A 25,398-nucleotide genomic window follows, 5' to 3' on the forward strand; every position below is an offset into this window, starting at 1 on the left:
CAGGCTGGGGGCGCAGTCATACCCAGTATAGTGCCAGGCTGGGGGCGCAGTCATACCCAGTATAGTGCCAGGCTGGGGGCGCAGTCAAACCCAGTATAGTGCCAGGCTGGGGGCGCAGTCATACCCAGTATAGTGCCAGGCTGGGGGGGCAGTCATACCCAGTATAGTGCCAGGCTGGGGGGGCAGTCATACCCAGTATAGTGCCAGGCTGGGGGGACAGTCATACCCAGTATAGTGCCAGGCTGGGGGCAGTCATACCCAGTATAGTGCCAGGCTGGGGGCAGTCATACCCAGTATAGTGCCAGGCTGGGGGGAGTCATACCCAGTATAGTGCCAGGCTGGGGGGACAGTCATACCCAGTATAGTGCCAGGCTGGGGGCAGTCATACCCAGTATAGTGCCAGGCTGGGGGGAGTCATACCCAGTATAGTGCCAGGCTGGGGGCAGTCATACCCAGTATAGTGCCAGGCTGGGGGGAGTCATACCCAGTATAGTGCCAGGCTGGGGGGACAGTCATACCCAGTATAGTGCCAGGCTGGGGGCAGTCATACCCAGTATAGTGCCAGGCTGGGGGGAGTCATACCCAGTATAGTACCAGGCTGGGGGCAGTCATACCCAGTATAGTGCCAGGCTGGGGGGAGTCATACCCAGTATAGTGCCAGGCTGGGGGGACAGTCATACCCAGTATAGTGCCAGGCTGGGGGCAGTCATACCCAGTATAGTGCCAGGCTGGGGGCAGTCATACCCAGTATAGTGCCAGGCTGGGGGGAGTCATACCCAGTATAGTGCCAGGCTGGGGGGAGTCATACCCAGTATAGTGCCAGGCTGGGGACAGTCATACCCAGTATAGTGCCAGGCTGGGGGACAGTAATACCCAGTATAGTGCCAGGCTGGGGGCACAGTCATACCCAGTATAGTGCCAGGCTGGGGGGGACAGTCATACCCAGTATAGTGCCAGGCTGGGGGCACAGTCATACCCAGTATAGTGCCAGGCTGGGGGCACAGTCATACCCAGTATAGTGCCAGGCTGGGGGCACAGTCATACCCAGTATAGTGCCAGGCTGGGGGCGCAGTCATACCCAGTATAGTGCCAGGCTGGGGGCACAGTCATACCCAGTATAGTGCCAGGCTGGGGGCACAGTCATACCCAGTATAGTGCCAGGCTGGGGGCACAGTCATACCCAGTATAGTGCCAGGCTGGGGGGAAGCTCCGGTGCCAGGGACACTTCCCACAATGCAGCTCCGTTACATGGTATCCAGCAGCAGGGATGGGGGAGGATGATGGAGGAGGAGGAGGAGGAGGCGGCGGCTCCGGGCACTGACAGGAGGAGGGGGAGGAGGAGCAGCACTGCCTCTGCACCGCACTGACACTCACACAGCCCGGGCACAGCGCACACAGCTCCGGCCCCCCCGCCCGGCACCGCGGAGACTGCTGCTGCTGCTGGGAACAACTTTACTGCGCCGCAACTAACTTTATGTGGAGCTGTGGCCCCCGGGGGCCCGGGACTGCGGAGCCGGGAGTAAGAGGTGAGGAGCCCGGTGTATGGGAGAGGAGCCCGGTGTGTGGGAGAGGAGCCCGGTGTGTGGGAGAGGAGCCCGGTGTGTGGGAGAGGAGCCCGGTGTATGGGAGAGGAGCCCGGTGTATGGGAGAGGAGCTCGGTATAAACTGTAGTGACCTGTATATAAGCTGTGCTACCTTATATATCTGAACCCTGGGACCTCTGCCATGCTGACTATACCGCTGGACTGTACTTCTATACTGTACCCTCTATACTGTACCCCCCATTGTACCTCTATACTGTACCCCCGTACTGTGCTCTCTTGGCACTGTACCCCTGTACTTTCCTGACCTGACTGTACCCTATACCGTTCCCCCTATATTTCTATAGAGTATACCCCTGTATTTTCATTCTGTCAGTCACCGTGTGCGTACCCCACTTATCTGTACCCCCATATCAGTGTGGTCACCGTTGTGTACCAGTCTGACCAGTGCTCTATGAGCACCCCGATATGTGCTTGTCCATACTTCGCCTGTACCTGTGCACCTCAGTAATACACCTTAGTCACAGAACAGGATTTGTTGCCCCCCATTATATATGTGTACCCCATTTCTGTTGTATCCCACCTGAACTTGTATCCACCACTCGCCCCAGAGTGATGCCATGTTTCGGACCTGAGCGGCCCCTGACCTTCACACCTGCTGAGGTGCGGGTCAGTCTGATATTTGGGTTCCTGTTCTGACCCCATCCTCTGTGTGGGTCACGTCGCCCCCTAGGTGAGGGATCCCTTCATACAGTGAGGGTTTATAACGCGGGTCTGATAGAGAATCACTTGTCAGGTAATCTCCTTACATGGTTCAGGTAAGGGGGGGGTTCTGTACATTGGGGGTCAGAGGTGATGTGTCCCCAACCCCCCGATTACAGGAAGCGCCGATTGTTCTCCGGCCCCCTGGTGATCCCGCTCGGCCTCGCATTGCAACTTTGTTATACAACAGTCAGAAAACAATTGTTGTGTGTTGTGTGGAGGGCAGGAGGACTCGAGAACATCCTGCAGTCTGTAATCTGGAGGCCAGACGGGCGCATAATCCTGGATGAGGGATCAACTGCGGAGACACCCCTTCACTGCCAGAGCTGTGTGAGAGGCTGCAGCGACCTGTGTCCTTACTGCGCCCCTATATATGTGTTCCCCTGAATGTGCCCCTATGTGTACGTGCGCTTCTGTGTATGTGTGTTATCCCTATAGTGTGCCCCCTTGTGTATGTGCCCTGTACTGTGTCCCTATGTGTGTGCGTTCATCGTACTGCACTGCCCTTAGTGTACCCCATAAGTGTTTACAAAGCCTGCGTGTGTATTCCCCATAGCGCGGCCCCATGTATGTGTGTTCCCTTAGTGTGTCCCATAAGTATTTACAAATAGTGCGCCGATGTGTGTGTTCCCAGTAGTGTGCGCCTGTATGTTTCCTCATGTATGTGTTCTCTCAGTGTACGCTGTTTTCAGAGTGTACACGTGTGTGTCTCCCATGGTGTGCCCCCATGTATGTTACTGCTATAGTATGCCCCCTGTATGTGTATTCACCTTGCTGTACTGCCCTAAAATGTGGCCCATAACTGTTCACAAACCATGCACCTGTGTGTGTTATCCCCATGATGCATCCTTGTAGTGTACATCTGTGTGTGTTCCCCATGGTGTATGCCTGTAGTTATCTCCTGTGTTGTGTATTTCCATACTGTATTCTCCGTAGTGCATGTTCTTTTTAGTGTGTGCTAGTCTGTATACTCTGTTGTGTGCGTCTTTGTACTTGTATTCTTATAGTGTTGCCTGTGTCTGTGTATATACTCTATAGTGTCGCCTATGTATGTGTCTGTACTTTGTAGTATGTGTATATACTCTGTAGTTTCGCTTGTGTATATGCACTGTAGTGTCACCTGTCTGTGTATATACTCTGTAGTGTCGCCTGTGTATATACTCTGTAGTCTCGCCTGTTTATGTGTATACACTGTGTAGTGTTGCCTGTGTGTGTGTATACTCTGTAGTGTTGTCCGTGTATGTGTATATACTCTGTAGTGTCGCCTGTTTGTGTGTATATACTCTGTAGTGTTGCCTGTGTGTGTGTATATACTCTGTAGTGTTGCCTGTGTGTGTGTATATACTCTGTAGTGTCTCCTGTGTATATACTCTGTAGTGTTGCCTGTGTATATACTCTGTAGTGTCTCCTGTATGTGTATATACTCTGTAGTGTCACCTGTGTGTCTGTATATACTCTGTAGTGTCGCCTGTGTATACTCCGTAGTGTCGCCAGTGTATATACTCTGTAGTTTCTCCTGTGTATATATTCTGTAGTGTCGCCAGTGTATATACTCTGTAGTTTCTCCTGTGTATATATTCTGTAGTGTCGCCAGTGTATATACTCTGTAGTGTCGCCTGTGTATATACTCTGTAGTGTCGCCTGTGTATATACTATGTAGTGTCTCCTGTGTATATACTCTGTAGTGTCGCCTGTGTATATACTCTGTAGTGTCGCCTGTGTATATACTCTGTAGTGTCGCCTGTGTATATACTCTGTAGTGTCGCCTGTGTATATACTCTGTAGTTTCTCCTGTGTATATATTCTGTAGTGTCTCCTGTGTATATACTATGTAGTGTCTCCTGTGTATATACTCTGTAGTGTCGCCTGTGTATATACTCTGTAGTGTCGCCTGTGTGTGTATATACTCTGTAGTGTCGCCTGTGTGTGTATATACTCTGTAGTGTCGCCTGTGTGTGTATATACTCTGTAGTGTCGCCTGTGTGTGTATACCTGTACTTGCACTTTTACCAGGCACCCCTATGTGTATTATTGTCTCCCCTGCCGTGTGCCCCGTCCTCTGTGTGTCAGGGTCAGTGATTCGGCGGTGACAGTGTACGCGCTCCCGTCCTGCTGCCTGGTAGAGGGCACTGCGGTGTGTGCCAGGCCACCCTGTAATGGCAGGGGCGGACGATGCTACTGCCTGCGAGAAGCCAAGCTTGTAATCTACAGAACAACATGACAGACATTCCCACGCCTGGTGGTCACCACTCTGCCCGCCGGAGACTGCGGCCATCACTGTCAGGCAGGACAATCTCGTCACACGGCTCTGCTTCACGGCCTCGACGCCATACAAGTGTAACAAACCCTCTGCTACATCCCACATGTGACATATTCAGCTCTGCTAATCCGCATGAGATTTTATTCCCTCTCTGTGCATTGAGAATCCACGCCAGTTAGGTACGGGTTATACCGTCCCTATTATTGTTGGCGCTAGTTTTGCTATTGTCGTGGTGTTGTGCGGTTTTTCACGGAAACAACTCTAAGATGTTTCCGAGAACAATTCCTGCCCAGAAGCCATGGCTGATAATTGCGTAAAAGTCGCCAAGTCATTACACCACCTTATTCATTTGACCCTGCGCCATGTTTCTGACGTAGTATAATACTATCTGGTGTCTATAGAGCGCTATAATACCTAGATATATATCCTAGATTATAACCAATCAGAGCTCAGCTTTCATTCTGAAACCTGCTCTGGAAATGTGGAACATGAGCTGTGATTGGTTGGCAACAAGGCCTCTAGCACTCTTGAGGCAGATCTAAAGAAAAAGTCATTACCCACATAAACCAATCAGATCACAGCTTTCATTTTCTAACTGACACTGGACACGTGAAAGCTGGAATCTGATTGGTTGCTAGTAACGGCCTTCCTACATCTGGGACAAAGACTTAAATTAGTGCTCTAACCCTGGAACTAATTATCCTGATCAAGGCAAAGTGATATGGCGATACCCCCTCTGGGGTACTTGCCCCGCCACCTGCCCCCTAGCTCTACCCCTACCCTGTTACATGGCTCTAGGTTTTGTATATAAGGCCTGCGTCTAGGGTACAGTATAAGGGCGAAAAAGCACGCACGACTCTTACGCAAAGAATCGCAACGTTGTTCTTGCTTACGCACCCCTGCCGCGCTCCTTAAAGGGATGTAGTGTTGCTGGAGCAACACACATTGATATATACATATAATATAATCTATAACCCTACATGTGACATACAAGTCAGTGACCTCAATAATTCGGATGGGACTGAGTCTCCTAATTGAAGATGAACGACGGCCCGAGATCGGTCAAGATCACGGATTTTCTTCAGTGAAAACTTCAATATAACGCTGAGATTTTCCCGCTTTTAACCAGATTTTCTGGAATCCTGAACGACAACTAGGATCAGGACGCGCAGCGCAACGTATTTCAATCTAGAAAAATGGATGCTATTACCGCTCTCACCCAGCTTTCCCAGATTCCTCGACAATATGGCCGCCTGGTTGAGCGGTAATATTAGGAAGATGGTCAAACCATTTCTTAGTACTGTCTGGTCTCGGGAAAGCTGGATGGCAAAGCATGTGACTGGCACTGACCCAGCTAGTTCTTGCATGGCACACCGGCCTGGTTATGCAGTGCTCTACCGCCACGTAACCTTTTACTCCTGCAGTATCAGTAATGGCGGCCATGTTGCTTGTCACCCAGCTTTCCTATGAACAGATAGGACTGTATTGAAATTGATCCCTGGCTTTCTGTCCAGATAAAGGGTCACATGTACAATGGCAGCTGTCACCGGAGTTATCTGGCCTGAACCCGAGTGATGTCAGACGTGTTTGTCGGCGGCTACGAGTCCGACCAGATGACCGTCAACAATCGTCCAGGGGGTCTACCTGTTTGACCATATACGAGGACAGATCCAGACCTGACCAGATACCTTTTCTATGCTGGGTGACCACTTACATGGACCATCATGACAAGGCATCGAGGAGTAGTCACCGGACCCTCCATAGGCCTCATATAATTGTAGCCGATAAAATTTTGTAAGCAATTTCGTAAATCTTTGAATTTCCACCATTATTTGTACCAGCAATGTCCCCGGCTCCATGGCGTTCTTCCTCTTTACCCTGATAGTTCCAGTTCTCAGATTTGGGTTTATATTCGAGTGAAACTTAAATAATCCGAGTTTCTACTTTGTTTTCGTACTTTGTGTTGCCATGGCAACACGGCGTCCTGTGTACTTGGTACAGTCTAATCTGTTTCACAAGGTGATTGGAGTCTTGTTGCCAACTCCGCGCTAATTCTACATCTCATTGTTCTTGGCCGGAGAAGGAATTCTGAGATTACTATTAGTCAAACGTCAAAGTGCGGCGTGAACAGCCGGAGGCGAAAGACCACAGGGGTTATACTATACAGTCTCCGGCCATTGTCTTACTAGAGGTTTAGGACAGGTGGAGGTTGTTTATATATGTGGAGGTGCCCTAAAGAACATTGATGATAATATAATACCGCCCACTATGTACAGGAATTTACAGTAACTAGCATAATACTACTCCTATGTACAAGAATATAACTACTATAATACTAACTCCTATGTACAAGAATATAACTACTATAATACTACCTCCTATGTACAAGAATATAACTACTATAATACTGCTCCTATGTACAAGAATATAACTACTATAATACTAACTCCTATGTACAAGAATATAACTACTATAATACTACCTCCTATGTACAAGAATATAACTACTATAATACTACTCCTATGTACAAGAATATAACTACTATAATACTGCTCCTATGTACAAGAATATAACTACTATAATACTGCCCCTATGTACAAGAATATAACTACTATAATACTGCTCCTATGTACAAGAATATAACTACTATAATACTGCCCCTATGTACAAGAATATAACTACTATAATACTGCTCCTATGTACAAGAATATAACTACTATAATACTGCTCCTATGTATAAGAATATAACTACTATAATACTACTCCTATGTACAAGAATATAACTACTATAATACTAACTCCTATGTACAAGAATATAACTACTATAATACTACTCCTATGTACAAGAATATAACTACTATAATACTGCTCCTATGTACAAGAATATATCTACTATAATACTGCTCCTATGTACAAGAATATAACTACTATAATACTGCTCCTATGTACAAGAATATAACTACTATAATACTACTCCTATGTACAAGAATATAACTACTATAATACTACCTCCTATGTACAAGAACATAACTACTATAATACTGCCCCTATGTACAAGAATATAACTACTATAATACTACTCCTATGTACAAGAATATAACTACTATAATACTACCTCCTATGTACAAGAACATAACTACTATAATACTGCTCCTATGTACAAGAATATAACTACTATAATACTACCTCCTATGTACAAGAATATCACTACTATAATACTGCCCCTATGTACAAGAATATAACTACTATACAAGGGGCCACACGGTGGCTCAGTGGTTAGCACTGCAGCCTTGCAGCACTGGGTCCTGGTGTTCAAATCCCACCAAGGGCAAAAAAAACATCTACAAGGAGTTTGTATGTTCTCCCCGTGTTTGCATGGATTTCCATCCCATATTCCAAAGACATATTGATAGGGAAAAATGTACATTGTGAGCTCTATGTGGGGCTCACAATCTACAAAAAAAAAAAAAAAAGAATATAACTACTATAATACTACCTCCTATGTACAAGACTATAACTACTATAATACTACTCCTATGTACAAGAATATAACTACTATAATACTACTCCTATGTACAAGAATATAACTACTATAATACTACTCCTATGTACAAGAATATAACTACTATAATACTACTCCTATGTACAAGAATATAACTACTATAATACTACTCCTATGTACAAGAATATAACTACTATAATACTACTCCTATGTACAAGAATATAACTACTATAATACTACTCCTATGTACAAGAATATAACTACTATAATACTACTCCTATGTACAAGAATATAACTACTATAATACTACTCCTATGTACAAGAATATAACTACTATAATACTGCCCCCTATGTACAAGAATATAACTACTATAATACTGCCCCTATGTATAAGAATATAACTACTATAATACTACTCCTATGTACTACATTATAAGTACTGTACAGCTCATGTGACCTTGTTGTGTAGTATTTTGCCATGTGTATTATTCTGTGTCCTGTCCTCTGTGCGGAAATGAATTTCACTTACACTTCCCAGTTGTTTTCTCTCGGGAGTATCACAAGGTCCTCTGACATGCGGTCTAGATGGCGGTAGTACATGAGCTGGACATTATCTACTGCTTTTCAGACACTCTCTGATTTTAAAGGGCCGGTACCCCTAATGTGGTCAGGTTATAATGGTGCAGGGGTGTTATAAGAGGGGCTGATATCAGTCTGCACTGTATCACTATTGCTATTGACAATAGTCGGCTTGAAATGGCTGAAACCAGAGAGCAATAGATTGTTATTACGTACACAGTCAGAACTGTAATGGGTCATATTTCGGGTTGATAAACCCACATGTCGCCCCTCGAGAGGAGCCGTCTGGGAAAGTGATGTTGTGTTGTCTTCTCGGCCAGGCCAGAGTAGCAGAGCTGTGCGTCCTGCTGACATGGCAGCTGCACATATTGTCTAGACGTCTCCTCCAGAGCCTGAGATTACTTTATAATTTCATCCTGGACGAGCCGCACCGTGGAGATGATGGCAAACACCGGGCACAAAACTACAACAAATACATCATGGGCACAAAAGAGCAGCACGGCTAACACCATGTGGTCAAGAGTCATACAAAGCCCCTACTAAAAAAAATGAACTCTTCCAGGAAGCCCTGTAGATTGTGACCCTGTTACAGCGATGCTTACCAATAATTTTCCCATTTTTTAAACTTCTTTCTACATCCTATGGCCTTAGCCGGTCTTTTTGGATCATGAATCTAATGCTAGAATTGCAGTGAAGACTGACACTTTCACAGGAAAATCATTCAAAGGGCTAGTAGATTTATATGCCACTCAGGATGCTAGGTGATAAGTCTTTTGGCAATGTAATGGCGACCAACAACTCTCTTACATGCCGTTGACTCATGGGTATGTATTTATTTAAAGGGGTTGTCCTGAAAAGTTTCAAACTTGAAAGGTTTTGTCCGGTATTGTAGTTTAGGTAGTATAAATCACCTGTGGCCTGGTGTGTTGCTTTTTTGGAAGATGTCAGCCATGTTTTTAGAATGATAAACAGCCCCTTTAAGGATGGGTGCCCTGTATGACCATGTTGTTTTTAGCCCAAAGTTACCCATACACCTTAGATAACTGCCGGGCAAATATTCGCCTAGCACAGTTATTCCAGTCCTCCCACTTTCTGCTGAGGGTGCATGTGTTTTTAATGGGGAGAGGGGAATTAGTCGCTGACCATAGTTTGCCGCCGTATAGAGAAATGGTATACTGTGTTTGCATCCAACGGAAAAGGACTTGAGGGAGGAGCATCTTGAAGAGAGTCCTGTCACTCCTCCTCTCACAGCCAATCAGCATCACTGGGGAGTGGTCTACAAATTCTCCCAGTGATACTGATTGGCTGATAAATGACTGGTTTCTCCTTCTGAAGCTCCTCCTACTTGTCCTTTCCAGTTGGATGCAGATATAAGCCCTCCCACTGATGCTGATTGGTGGAAGTTTCATAGATTTCTACTCATGTAGCTCCTCCTCCAAGTCCTTTCCCATTGGATGCAGATATAAGCCCTCCCACTGATGTTGATTGGTGGAAGTTTCATAGATTTCTACTCATGTAGCTCCTCCTCCAAGTCCTTTCCAGTCAGAGTTGCTTGGTTGGAGTAGTAGTCCACCCCTAGCCTCACATTCTGTATCATGCGTCCATTCTTGTATATCCAGAGCATGCTGGGAGTAGTAGTGCTGCGTCAGTAAGTGCCAGTTCCCGGCAGAGCTGGGTTCCACAATTGTTTACCTCGTCCACTGCTGACGCCGGCAGAATCGCGCTTGGTTCAGGACAATGCCGGATTACTCTTCTGCTACCATCATGGCTTTTTTCACGGGCAGCGTTTAGAATGTGAACAATGCCAGCCTCCAAATACCGCCCCCTATGTGTACAGGAGAGAGGGGCGACACTAGAAGTCCTCCGCTGTTATCACATCAATGTTTTAGTTAAAGGGGTTGTAGATGGGGTTGAGCGATCGGGATCGGAAAAGATCGGAGATCGAGCAAATTTCACGATCGGGATCGACTGGAAAATGATCGGAAATCGGATTTTGAAATCTCAAGATCGGTTCAACCCTAGTTGTAGATTGTGAGAAAAACATGGCTGCTTTTTTCAAAAACAGTGCCACACCTATCCACAGATAGTCCCTGGTATTGCGGCTTGGCCCAATCACATCAGGGGAACTGAGCTGCAATACCAGAGCCCACCCATGGACAGGAGTGGCGCTCTTTCAGAAATACGTTTGTGTTTTGTTTCTTTTGTAACCTGTACCACCCCTTTAAGAGTGGGTGACCTGAGAACTACACCCCATGTGCAGATGTTCTTCCTCAGGATCAGGTCGGACCAGATCTTCCTGTCTCCGCTCTTTGTTCGGCTCCTGCTGTATACATTATAATTCTCGTCTCTTTTCTGGCCTGTATTAAAGTTCAACACGAAACTCCGATTTAACGCCTCAGCGACTAAAAGTGAGGCAGGGAGGGAGAGGAGGATGATGGGAATTGTGTGAGGAGAGGCCAAATCCAAAAATATCTGCACCCTACCTCGCTTTTATGAGTGGACGTCGATGTGGGTAGTCATTTCAATCCTTACAAGGTCTCTGTGACGACACTGCACCTGTTATTATACTCTCTCAGTAGTGCAGCCTCAGGCTTTGGGCCTGTAACTTCAAACAATCGTATCTCAGCCTAGACATTGGATATTAGAAAACGGATTTCACTTTCTGAATGTAGATGGAAGGGGCTTTTACGACTTGTATATCTGATGGGATAGGAAGTCCTGTCAGTCTCTCCTGTGGCTTCGGAACGTACAAGGCGATGCCTCCGGAGATGTTTTTATTACGAGAGGTTGTATAATCCGAAGCACCCACGTCGGTGCCAGTCCTCTCCTTGTGTGTCTGAAGTGAATAGTTTCCACTTGGCTGCAAGTGTCTGCGTTGCTGTAAATTCCATATGCGGCCTCTCCCACCCTCCCGTGTAATCACCACGGAGAAGAGGGGGAGCGGCGGCTGAAGGCCGACATTAGAATAACTTACAGCACCTGGAAGGAATTAAGGAAAGATGGCTGCCAGGATCTGCCGAGTGTCCGCCAAAGCAGGCCGGTCAGCTTAAGGGGTGTATTCACATGTTGCAATAATTTCAGCATTTTTCTGAAATTGCTGCAAGTCCATGGTAGTGCAGATGTAATGGCGCTAAGTTCAGCAGTAGTGCAGACGTAATAGTGACAGGTTCAGCAGTAGTGCAGATGTAATAGTGACGGATTCAGCAGTAGTGCAGATGTAATAGTGACAGATTCAGCAGTAGTGCAGATGTAATAGTGACAGACTCAGCAGTAGTGCAGATGTAATAGTGACGGATTCAGCAGTAGTGCAGACGTAATAGAGACAAATTCAGCAGTAGTGCAGATGTAATAGTGACAGATTCAGCAGTAGTGCAGATGTAATAGTGACAGACTCAGCAGTAGTGCAGACATAATAGTGACGGATTCAGCAGTAGTGCAGACGTAATAGTGACGGATTCAGCAGTAGTGCAGACGTAATAGTGACGGATTCAGCAGTAGTGCAGATGTAATAGTGACGGATTCAGCAGTAGTGCAGATGTAATAGTGACAGATTCAGCAGTAGTGCAGATGTAATAGTGATGGATTCAGCAGTAGTGCAGACATAATAGTGACAGATTCAGCAGTAGTGCAGACGTAATAGTGACGGATTCAGCAGTAGTGCAGATGTAATAGTGACAGATTCAGCAGTAGTGCAGACGTAATAGTGACAGGTTCAGCAGTAGTGCAGACGTAATAGTGACGGATTCAGCAGTAGTGCAGATCTAATAGTGACAGATTCAGCAGTAGTGCAGATCTAATAGTGACAGATTCAGCAGTAGTGCAGATGTAATAGCCCCGGATTCAGCAGTAGTGCAGATGTAATAGTGACGGATTCAGCAGTAGTGCATATCTAATAGTGACGGATTCAGCAGTAGTGCAGATGTAATAGCTGTGGACTCAGCAGTAGTGCAGATCTAATAGTGACGGATTCAGCAGTAGTGCAGATCTAATAGTGACGGATTCAGCAGTAGTGCAGATCTAATAGTGACGGATTCAGCAGTAGTGCAGACGTAATAGTGACGGACTAAGCAGTAGTGCAGATGTAATAGTGACAGATTCAGCAGTAGTGCAGACGTAATAGTGACGGACTAAGCAGTAGTGCAGATGTAATAGTGACAGATTCAGCAGTAGTGCAGACATAATAGTGACGGATTCAGCAGTAGTGCATATGCAATAGCTCCGGATTCAGCAGTAGTGCAGATGCAATAGCTCCGGATTCAGCAGTAGTGCAGATGCAATAGTGACAGATTCAGCAGTAGTGCAGATGTAAATAGTGATGGATTCAGCAGTAGTGCAGACATAATAGTGACAGATTCAGCAGTAGTGCAGACACAATAGTGACAGATTCAGCAGTAGTGCAGATGTAATAGTGACAGATTCAGCAGTAGTGCAGATGTAAATAGTGATGGATTCAGCAGTAGTGCAGACATAATAGTGACGGATTCAGCAGTAGTGCAGACATAATAGTGACGGATTCAGCAGTAGTGCATATGCAATAGCTCCGGATTCAGCAGTAGTGCAGACACAATAGTGACAGATTCAGCAGTAGTGCAGATGTAAATAGTGATGGATTCAGCAGTAGTGCAGACATAATAGTGACAGATTCAGCAGTAGTGCAGACACAATAGTGACAGATTCAGCAGTAGTGCAGATGTAATAGCCACAGATGTAGTCTTGGACAGTTTTATGCGACCACCATAGAGTAAATACCCAGAGGTCTAGTACCGGGTTAATCTCCTGAATGAGCCTTAAGTGTTTGCTGCTGCTGCTTCTTCTCTCCTCTGACAGGCCGCTGAGTTGTCGGGCGATTAGGGCGAGTCTTGCTCCTTCCACTGTCGCCCATTGTTTGTGCAGTCGCCCGGTGACCACTCGGCAATGTCCAGCAGACAATCTGCAGTTTATTCCAGTTTGTTTTCCTGAGCAGACAATGTCCGACCCCGTGAGACTCAGCCTGTATTGGCCAGAAAAACCCAAATTCTCTCCCCTGTAGTGTTGTCACAGCAAACCGCAACCCCCCCCCCCCCCATTGTCACATTTAAAGGACAACTCCACTTTTGTTACTTTTCCGTTTAGATTCTCGATTATTCTTCTCCGTTCACATGTAGAGAGCAGTGCATTGTGGGAGGTCAGGTATACGCCATTGTAGCTGCTAGGTCACACGTCTGACAACTTCAGTTTTAAGGGCAACTGGTCAATCTCTGAATGCAGATCTGGATGTGACTGGAGTATAAGACATAGTAAAAGTACAGTAAATTCCTTTAAGCTGACTATATACCAGTCGGCCCTTAAGTCGTCCATTTTGGCTGAATAGCCTGTCGGGAGGGGTTGGACATGTTGATGGAAATGGTGTCGGCCATCAGACTTGATCTGCCCGTGATCACCCAACTGTCTGTACATCCTGAATGGCATGTAAGTCTTCCTATATGGAGATATACAGTCCCCTCCTGTCTTCCATTAGTAAAGTGTCAGTCTTCACTGTTAATTTGGCATGATATTCTGCATTGCTGACAGACATCTCCGGCAGCCACTGATCTCACGGGAAACAAGAGATCGGACAGAAGATTCGTCATCCTTGATCTTTCCCACCCCCCAAATCAGAGGGAGAATCGGGAGGCCCCTATACACGTACAAGAGTCACCTGAAAGGTGCTGCAACTTCTATTAGATTTTGGTCGTACCTGGCAACCTCATGACTACACCCCTTACAGTGGGGTAGGTCAGATTTGGGCTGTTTTTCAACATGCCTGACCCTTCTGAAGGATGATGGGGTGTCTAGCTGCGACTCTCGCCATAGAGAGAACACGCACACTCGGCTGGGCATGGCATGGCATGCATGTGTATGGGAAGGCAGAAGGAATAGCTGTATGAAGCTAAAAACAATCCTGAGTACAACTACAACTCCCAGCATTACCAGGGAATACCAGAGACTGTACCCATAAAATTAGGCAGCCCTCTTGTGAAGGCGACCCCTGCGCTTGTCCGTCCTCCATGGTCAGGGACCTTCCGCAGAGCTGTCACTTGTCTGCCATCCTCCAGCTGTCAAACTACGAGGCGGTGGAAAGCCGCGCCGCATTACTTGTGCAAATATGGTGGAATTATGTATGGTAAAATATTCCGACACACCTCAAAGTCGGCTCTGAGGAATTCGCCCTGTACACGGCCTAGCACTTCATGTCCTCCGAGACCAGCGGGGTGATTAATAAAAGAACATCTCACCCTACAATCCTTGTCCTCAGGAGATTGGGAAAGCTGGGTGACAGCCTCTAACCAAATGTGTTACTTGGGACCAATATGGCGTCTACAGCAAGTCATGGAACATTTCTGGGCCGTGAACAGCTGTCATAACATTCCTTGTTAGGTTTTCCTTTCAGGAGTCTGGGGAAGCTGGGTGACAACTCCTCAGCCGTATGTATGTTTTTGGGACCAGTATGGCTGACTTTATGGCGCCAAAAGCGATCCTCTAGGGCCAAGAGCCGCTCCATGATAGATCCCATTCTCACTTATTATTACATACTCAGGTAGGTTTTCCTTTCAGGAGTCTAGGAAAGCTGGGTAACAAATTCATGGCCTTATTTGTTACCTGGGACCAATACGACGGACATTATGGTGCCAAAATGGGTCATGTATCGTTCCCACTCTCCTATGTCATTACATATCCAGGCAGGGTTTCCATTCAGGAGTCTGGGAAAGCTGGGTGGCAGCCTCACAGCCATATGTTTTTTTTGACATGGTTGTTTACGGTTTAATAAAGTTTATTGAACATAGCAGGGGCAGTAACTACCCAGAATACCGTTGGCCTTGGAAAAAGCTAGTGAAATCTGTTGACTGTAGTAACCAATGAGAAATCGGCTTTCATTTCCTAAACTGCAGTAGAGAAATGAGTCTTGGAATCTGATTGGTTGCCGTGCGTCTGCTGCAGCCAGTCAGATTCTTCCTTTCATTTTCTAAACAGTGTTGCTTTGGCAGCGAGGCCTGCAGTGTTTATGTCCGTCCTGATCAATAAATTTGTGTTTGTGGCTGGCTGGGCTTGCTGGGACTTGTAGTAGTTTGCCAACAACTCTTTGCTATGCCCCTGACAGGATGACTGGGAAGCCCTTTATAAGGTTGGGCCATCCTAAATGTCTCTTGGGTGAGGGTCTGAGCACTGGGACCCCCAATGATCACAAGGATGGGCTCGCGTCCCCTGTGTGATGGAGCGGTGGCCACATATATGGAACGGCAACTATCCTGTGTGACCACTGCTCCATTAGGGACCTCGGGGGGATCCGTTCTTGTGATCCCAGCGATCTGATCCCACCGCTCATTCTGTAGATTGGTTGTTACTGCGATCCGCCTGCCCCTTTAAATCTTGTATTAGGGAATCACATTGTAAGCAGCGCGGCTCCCTGCTTGTTCCTGTAGTTCCACTTTAAGCTCCGTATTACATAACTGACTGATATCACCAGCGTCATACATTCCCGTCACGTCCTGTAGCGTTCATTAGCCGTGCGCCAGTGTCAGGGAGACTCGCTGGAGACGCTCGGAGGCTTCTCATAGTCGGGTCTTTAAATATGGATGAAACGGCTGATAGTACACAATGTTCTCCATAGCCGCAACACCGTGAGCCTACCGCCGGCAAGTGCTGCACTCATCTGTCCGACAGATGCTCTGCTGTGTTATTAGATTATATAGCGGAAAGTAAAAAATGGATCAGATCAATAACATAATACAGGATAAGTAATGTAATGTATGTACACAGTGACTGCACCAGCAGAATAGTGAGCGCAGCTCTGGAGTATAATACAGGATAAGTAATGTAATGTATGTACACAGTGACTGTACCAGCAGAATAGTGAGCGCAGCTCTGGAGTATAATACAGGATAAGTAATGTAATGTATGTACACAGTGACTGTACCAGCAGAATAGTGAGCGCAGCTCTGGAGTATAATACAGGATAAGTAATGTAATGTATGTACACAGTGACTGCACCAGCAGAATAGTGAGCGCAGCTCTGGAGTATAATACAGGATAAGTAATGTAATGTATGTACACAGTGACTGCACCAGCAGAATAGTGAGCGCAGCTCTGGAGTATAATACAGGATAAGTAATGTAATGTATGTACACAGTGACTGTACCAGCAGAATAGTGAGCGCAGCTCTGGAGTATAATACAGGATAAGTAATGTAATGTATGTACACCGTGACTGCACCAGCAGAATAGTGAGCACAGCTCTGGAGTATAATACAGGATAAGTAATGTAATGTATGCACACAGTGACTGTACCAGCAGAATAGTGAGCGCAGCTCTGGAGTATAATACAGGATAAGTAATGGAATGTATGTACACAGTGACTGTACCAGCAGAATAGTGAGCGCAGCTCTGGAGTATAATACAGGATAAGTAATGGAATGTATGTACACAGTGACTGTACCAGCAGAATAGTGAGCGCAGCTCTGGAGTATAATACAGGATAAGTAATGTAATGTATGTACACAGTGACTGCACCAGCAGAATAGTGAGCGCAGCTCTGGAGTATAATACAGGATAAGTAATGTAATGTATGTACACAGTGACTGTACCAGCAGAATAGTGAGCGCAGCTCTGGAGTATAATACAGGATAAGTAATGTAATGTATGTACACAGTGACTGTACCAGCAGAATAGTGAGCGCAGCTCTGGAGTATAATACAGGATAAGTAATGGAATGTATGTACACAGTGACTGTACCAGCAGAATAGTGAGCGCAGCTCTGGAGTATAATACAGGATAAGTAATGTAATGTATGTACACAGTGACTGTACCAGCAGAATAGTGAGCGCAGCTCTGGAGTATAATACAGGATAAGTAATGGAATGTATGTACACAGTGACTGTACCAGCAGAATAGTGAGCGCAGCTCTGGAGTATAATACTGGATGTAACTCAGGATCAGTACAGGGTAAGTAATTTAATGAGTGTACAATGCAAATTTTCATTTTTTATGGCTGACCATCAGATTTGTGATTATTTTGGAGCCTCAGTCACCCTGAGCTGAGACTCGGGATCAGATCCTACAATGTGTGACCTCACGCCTCAGGAATGACTTGTGTTTTCTCTCGGTGCGTTCTTTGCTTATGTCTCATCTTCCAGTTTATAGAGTGGTGTCAGCGGTGACTCTCTGGGTTATATCCTGACTAGATCCCTTCCTATTAAGGATTTTGGTCTTCTCTCCCGCTTACTGGACAGATTCGCCATTCAGGATTCTGGGAAAGCTGGGTGACGGTTGTTTTTTTTGGAAATGACTTAATGGCATATTCCCACTATACTTGTGGCAGACTCTTTATAGGATGCTGTTGGTTGGAGTAGATGCCACCAGTGTTCCCAGTATAACGGGGGGGGGGGGGGGGGGGGGGGGGACTGTCACTGGCAGCTCCGACATCTGCAGTGTACGATACGAGCCGCATACAGAGCACTGCAGATAACACAGGGAAGGAAAGACTGAGTCAGCGCCATGTCTGCTCCACACAGCGGCTGGGATCTAGAGGAGGAAATCTGGAGCGCAGAGATCAGGAAACCCATTCACATAGATATCCGCAGTGACAACATGGAGCCACATGTCATGTGAGGGGGGGGGGGGGGGACAGCTCAGCAGGACTTAAAGGGGAAGACCTTGATGTGGTTGCCTTGAAACACACCCCCCCCCCCCCCCCCCAGCAGGTGACTATGCAAGGGGGCTGGTCCTAGCAGAAACCACCTTTTATTTCCCAATATTGAAGGCGGAAGACCCCCTTAAAGGGATGTAGCAGTGTACAGATAAGGATTGTGTGTCAGTCGCCATTTACAAGATGTCCATAAAGTGGAACATGGCGGACGTGTACCTGCAATGGTGCCTAAATGGGTTGTAACTGTAGTTGCCTATTGGTCATGTGACTTCAAGGCTGTAGAAGGATCGACTGCTGGTGATCGCTACCGATCCTTGGAATGTAAGAACTCACCATTGATCACGTGATTGCTAGGTGGTGGAAGTGATCACTAGGATCGACTGCTAGCGATCGACACTGATCTTCTGACTGTAGGAACTCACCATTGGTCGTGTGACCTGTAGGCCATGAAAGTGATCACCACTAATCCTTGGACTGTAGGAACTCACCATTGGTCATGTGACTTCTAGGCTGTAGAAGTGATCACTAGGATCGACTGCTGGTGATCGCCACCGACCTCCTGACTGTAGGGACTCGCCATTGGTCATGTGACATCTAGGCCGTGGAAGTAATGGCTTGTGATTGCTACCGATCCTCAGAATGTAGGAACTCGCAATTGGTCATGTGACTTCTAGGCCATAGTAGTGATCACTAGGATCAACTGCAGGTGATCGCTACCGATCCTTGGAATGTAAGAACTCACTATTGATCACGTGATTGCTAGGTCGTAGAAGTGATCACTAGGATCGACTGCTAGCGATCGACACTGATCTTCTGACTGTAGGAACTCACCATTGGTCATGTGACCTGTAGGCCATGAAAGTGATCACCACTAATCCTTGGACTGTAGGAACTCGCCATTAGTCATGTGACTTCTAGGCCATAGTAGTGATCACTAGGATCGACTGCTTGTGATCGCTACCGATCCTCAAAATGTAGGCGCACACCATTGGTCATGTGATGTCTAGGCCATAGAAGTGATCGCTACTGATCCTCGGAACAGGAGCGCCACATACAGGGGCACATCCCAAGATTGTGATGTCATCGGTATAGGGAAATTGCTAATTATGGGGGTCCCTAGTGGTGGACCCTACCAATAACATGTTGATGCCTTGTCTAGACTGGATACGATTGTAACAAACCCTCAACTGTGAGGCGTACTACATCTGTATAGGTTGTCATCCTTAGAAAGTAAAATTTTGATGCTATTTTTTTGGTTGCGCCCAGAGGGCTCCCGTGGCCCCGCCCCCATCACTAATCCCTGTTGTTCTCCTCAGTTCCCCGCTGCACGGGGCGTTTTTTTTTTTCCGTCGCTTTGTGTTTACCACGTCCTCGGCAGCACCAGGCACATCTGTTCGACATTTCCACTTCCCGCCCGCCGCAGTCCTCTCTATTTTTAGGATTTAAAGCCTCTGAATGAGGTTTTACCAGAAAGACCCAAAACATATGTTCCACCCCGCGCAGGGAGGGTCCGGGGTAATTATCCAGCGCTCACCGCTATGACGAATCACCTGTCCTGACAACCAGCGGGTTCGCTCTTCACCGCCAGCGACGGCTCATTAAAATCCTATTATAAAATTATGACTTAAAATAGATCTGACTACACTAGTTATACAGGGAGGGGCGCCAGAGAGTCGTCTCACCTCACGTAGGGAGCACTTGCCCTTTAAGATCAATGGAGTTCAACTTTGCCTTCTTAAAGGGACAGTACGCATGCAGTAAAAGTGAGTTATTAGTCCCCATTACTAGTGAATGTAAGCTATTGCTCGCTGTTATCAGCCAGGGGCAGTATGGATAGGTGTAGGAAAATCCCTACTTTCTATGACTACTAACATAGGTGTGACTACCTATTCTAAGCCGCTGAGTACCGTCCCTTTAAATTGTGATGAGGTCACGTGACTGTTCAAGGTGATTTAAAGGAAATGTCCACAGGGGTTATCAGCTGACTGACCTCTGCTGGCCATGTGATCTATTCACATGGCCAGCGAAGTCAACTGTTCTCGTATAAACCCCACCCAAAAAGGGGCAGGGCTTTGGCTTCTTTTCCGTTTGGGGGTGGGGCTTAATTACACAGATTTTGACAGTAGAAGTGGTGGTCATGCTCCATTGACTTCTATGGCTCGCTCCGTCAGTCCCCTAGAAGTGAATGGAACAGGCCCACAGGGGGCACCCCGACGCCCGACAACCTTATACTTATCCCCCAACCTGTAGAGTGAAAAACCCCTTTAACTAGGCAGATTCAGGATCTTTAGAAAGCTGGGTGGTAATGTTTTTGCCACGGTGGCTAGGTTGGTTGCCACTCATCTTTTCCGGGTTTCTGAATTGCTTACTGCTACATAACTAGGTAAGTACCGTAATGCCTTTCAGGACTCTAGGAAAGCTGTGTGATAACCATGTTATAGTGTGTGCTGTAAAGGCGGCCACATTGGTTGTCACTCAGCTTTTCCAGGCTTCTGAATAGTATCTACCTAGTGATACTGCTATAGAACTAATCAAGAAATGCCATTCAGGAATCTAGGAAAGCTGGGTGATGACACCTTTATAGCCATATTGGCTGTCACTCAGCTTTTACATTCTTCTGAATAGTATCTACCTAGTGATACTGCTATAGAACTAGGCAAGAAATGCCTTTCTGGAATCTAGGAAAGCTGGGTGACGACCCCTGTTACACTGCGTGTTGTAATAGCCATATTGGTTGTCACTCAGCGTTTCCAGGCTTCTGCATTGTGTCTACGTAGCGATACTTCTATATAACTAGGTAAGAATTGCTCTTCAGAAATCTGGGAAAGCTGGGTGATAACCCCTTTAACAGTGGAAGTTAAAATTACGGCTGGACTTGTTTTCATCCAGCTTTCCCAGAACACTGAACGGCAGTGCTGCCTAGTAGTGAGGACTGTCAGGTGGCCACAAAGGTGAAACAGAAGAATGTCCTGTGTGAACAAGGCCTAAGGGAGTGTTCACACACAGCGGTCATCTCGCAGTTCTTCTTGACGTGATTTTTACATCTGATTTGCCTGCGCTGTGTGAATACCCCCCTATCCTGCGGCCCCTTATATAATTGGAATCCCCCTCCCCTCTCCCCATACATGGGGTCCGTCTAGCAGTGCTGAGGTTGCGCCTCTCGCCCGCCTGGGCGCACATAGTCATTATTTTGGCACAATCCTCATTTGTAAAATGATACAAAGCCTGTTTATCTGATACTGGGAAAGCTGGGTGACCACCAATATGGCCGGCGTTGACCTTGATTTCTCGCCAGGCCTACGCCCATGATTGAATTACGGACAAGTCCTGAATAGGGGGGGGGGGGGGGGGGGCTCACAAGTCCTAACACGTCTGCCCGGATTTGGGTGGGGGGTGCAAGGAACGTAAGACCCCGCACCCCCTCATCTTCTGTCCATTTCTTCAAGATCATTGGGCTGGTATCGCTATTTCTTCTGTTACTGTCCCCACTTGAGTTGTCACCCAGCTTTCCCAAGCTCCTGATAGGCAAGCTCACCTAGTTATTCGGAGTCACACTAATAGGGGCGGATTCCAGATGTCATTTATCCCGTCCAGATTTTGTGTTACGTTTTGTCTTCTACTTTAGTTACCTCCAAAGCTGCATTCGAAATTCCTCCGACACGAGAGGAGGAGTTACACTACAGGAGCTTAGATCTCATCCAGTAGCTCACAAGTCTGACAATAGGGCGGGCCTAAACTGCTGGCTGTATCCTAGGCCGATCAGTATAATTGTGAGTGCAGCTCTGGGTGTGAATGGAGTATAAAGCACCATGAAACGGAAGGGCGAAGCTCCTACAAAGCTGTTGTCACTGACTTGTACTTATATATCACTTATCCAGTCTTCTACTGTAGTCACATCCAGAGCTGCATTCATAATTCTGCCCGTTTCATGCTACCAGAAAGCTCAAAGGACAGTAAGGACACATACAACAGGGCGGAGCTAAACTACCGTGTCCTGGGGTGACCAGTATAATTGTGAATGCAGCTCTGGGTGTGAATGGAGTACAATAGATCCGAAAAGCAGAGGAGTATTCTAGTTGGTCCAGATTTTGCGTCACATGATGACCTTTACTCTAGCCACATCTAGATCTGTATTGAAAATTGTGCTACCAGAGAGCAGTAGGCTAGATCACGTCTGACAACAGGGTGGAGCTAAACTGCTGACTGCTTCTTAGGGCAGTCGGTACCATTGTGGTTGCAGCTTTGGCTGTGAATGGAGTATGAAGCACAGTCTATCCATAGATCTGCCAGCAGTGGATTGGGTCTTTGTGCGCTGGGGTACAGATTGGTGGTATTGATCGCCCGTGTTTTTTGGTCGGAGCCCGCATTGGGCGCGCCTCTGATTTCTGAGCCTCCCATAGTCTGTAATGGATACACCGGGCACAAGTGGGCGCCGATCCCTGACACGCCCAACAAGAAGATTTCTCTGGAATTCTATTCCCGCTGTTCGGCGCTTTCATCAGACATCTGAGGGCCCTCGTGGGCACAGCACCGGGCCCCCTGCCCGCTTCCACCCAAAGATCTGGCAGACATATCTATAATTCACTGATGAGAGTACGTGAGGCTGCCAGGTCCGCCGCCCCGGGGACTCGCTGCTGCACAATCTGAATGTATCAGTATCACAGCAGTGCAGAGTATTTCAGCAGCAGGGCTGGGATGATGGGGTGGGTGGGAATAGGCACTCGCCTGTTCATATGTATGACTATTCGGATAGGGCTGAGGCATGGAGACTAATGGAGGGAAGGAACAGGAGGCCCCAGCAGCACAGAGGATTTAAGGAGAGACGTTTATGGGCACTTATGTGACGATGCTAGTGAGGACCGAGTAATGGGGCAGGTCACATCTAGTTACACAGCAGCACAGAGTATTTTTGGCCAGTAATATGCTCCTTTTGTGTGGGTTATACCATGAAACCTGCAGGCGTCACAGCAGCACAGAGCGTTTCAGGAAAGCACAGCTTGGTCACGACCTCCACGATAGTGAATGGAGAAGATTCGGCAATTACCCCGCAATCTAAAGAAAGGAGAAGAGAGCGGACGCTGGTCTCCATGGCAACCGCTGAAAACGGAGCGAGCTGTCATCGAAAGACGAGAGGATGAGATTGTCCATGGAGAGCGTGGGGTGACCCCGACTGACTGAGCGACAGGAGACCGGTCAGCGAAACAGCGCCACACCTGTCCGTAGCTTGTGTGTGGTATTACAGCTCAGTCCCGTTCACTTCTGCAGTACCAGACACAACCTATGGACAGGTGTGGCGCTGTGACGGGTCCGACCACACACCTGGCTACGTGGGATTTATGAGCCAGACTCCATCTTGGTCTCCCCCTCACAACGTGCGCTGTGAAGATAAACATAACCGTGTGTACAGCAACATACTTTTGTGGGGCGCCCCCGCCTGGAGGAATGCGGCGCCGTGTCTGACAACTCCTTCATTCCTGCCCTGGTGGTCGATGTCATCACTTTAGGAATAAACATGTCGGAGCGAGGGGTGTCAGGAGGCGATATCGTACAAATTACAGATATGCTGAAATCCTCTGTGCTGCTGGGGGCTTGTCAGCATGTGATCTGACGCACACCCTCACATCATGGCACTGCCCCCTTGTCTTCACTAACAGTATAACATGTGTACAGGTCATGCTTATAGCATTAACATACTGCTTTTCTGAAATCCTCTGTGCTGCTGTGGCGTCCCATTCCTCCTCCTTACATCCTGTCACATCCTTGCTATCATCATCACATGAGTGGACAGGTCACCACCCTGCTCCTGAATTCCTCTGTGCTGCTGTGCACCCATAGTAAGACTACATTTGACGTCCCGCTTTCCCTCTTCATGTCATGACATTGCGCCATCACGTGTAGCCCCGGGTCACTCCCCCCCCCCCCCCCCACACACACACACACACACACAAGAGCAACACAGTCCTTTCCTGAAATCCTCTGTGCTGCTGTCATGGCTAATGTAATGTGACAGGTTGTGGTGACGGTTGCAGGCACAGGATGAATATTACATGAGTGCACTTTATATAACATGGGTAGTCCGACGGACTGTACACATGTGTGACCCCCTCCCCTCACGTTTGATCCTCCCCCCCTCACGTGTGATATCCCCCCCTCTTCCCTGGAATGGTTTCCTCCAGGGCTGTTTGCTTAGGATCCTGGAGCACTGGATTGAATTGCAAGATGTCAGCAAAGTGAAGTTGGGGCTGGGGGGGTGTATGCGGGGCGCCTGCACATGGGGCGAACCTCGCCCCGGCTCTTGGCAGGTCCAGGACTCTCTCATTTCCTACAGATGGTTCCAATTGGCGCTGGACTTGTTAAATTTACACAGACAGAAAATGTGCGCTGTTCAGCAGCAGGCCTGCGTTACAGTGTGTCGGGGTGGGGCAGACTGGATTTAGGGGGACAGGGCAGGGGGCGCCGGTTATGTGAGGATGACTCTCTACCCCCTACCTCCCCCTCTTCCTTCCTTAGGGTATTCTAGTGTACTGACCATATTGAATCAGGATGAACAATGCTGTAGATCCTGCTGGGGTTCCTGGGAAAGTTGGGTGATCACCCGCACATCCTTGTTATACCATAATACATTGCCACGTACTTATTGCTGTCATTTAGGGCTCTGGGAAAGTTGGGTGACCATTCATACAAGTTCCCTGTAATGTACTACCCCGAATATATCACCCCCCTTACATATTGCTGTCATTCAGGACTTTGGGAAAGCTGGGTGACTGCCCATACAATCACATTACAACGTCCACATGCAAATCAGTGAGGTGTCTGTAGTCCTGTGATGCGGTGATACACCCCATGTCTTTTATACTGCTGCTCATATAGCCAGCTTGGCCATTCAGGACCGTGGGAAAGATGGATCACCATCCCTAAAGTCAACGTTATAGTGTCAGTCAGGGTTATCAGAGCCCTGTTATGCCTTAATACATCAAACACTTGAATATTGTCACCTAACTAGGCCCATTTGCCATTCAGGACTTTGGGAAAGCTGTATACCACCCGTATAGCCTCGTTACAACTGCAATAAGCCAGTCAGTGATGTTTCCCCT

General features: G+C 47.2%; 1 protein-coding gene across 1 annotated transcript in view; it reads left to right on the forward strand.

Annotated features, from left to right (window-relative positions):
* Window positions 1-1,373: 1,373 nt before the first annotated feature.
* The window catches only part of RASSF8 (Ras association domain family member 8), a 37,779-nt gene continuing 13,754 nt past the window's right edge, over window positions 1,374-25,398 (forward strand). The window contains exon 1 of the mRNA XM_075275373.1: window positions 1,374-1,526. The gene's annotated coding sequence lies outside the window, so the exon portion shown is untranslated. The remainder of the gene's footprint in view (window positions 1,527-25,398) is intronic.

The sequence above is a fragment of the Leptodactylus fuscus genome, chromosome 5 (assembly GCF_031893055.1).
Source record: "Leptodactylus fuscus isolate aLepFus1 chromosome 5, aLepFus1.hap2, whole genome shotgun sequence".
NCBI classification, from domain to species: Eukaryota; Metazoa; Chordata; class Amphibia; order Anura; family Leptodactylidae; genus Leptodactylus; species Leptodactylus fuscus.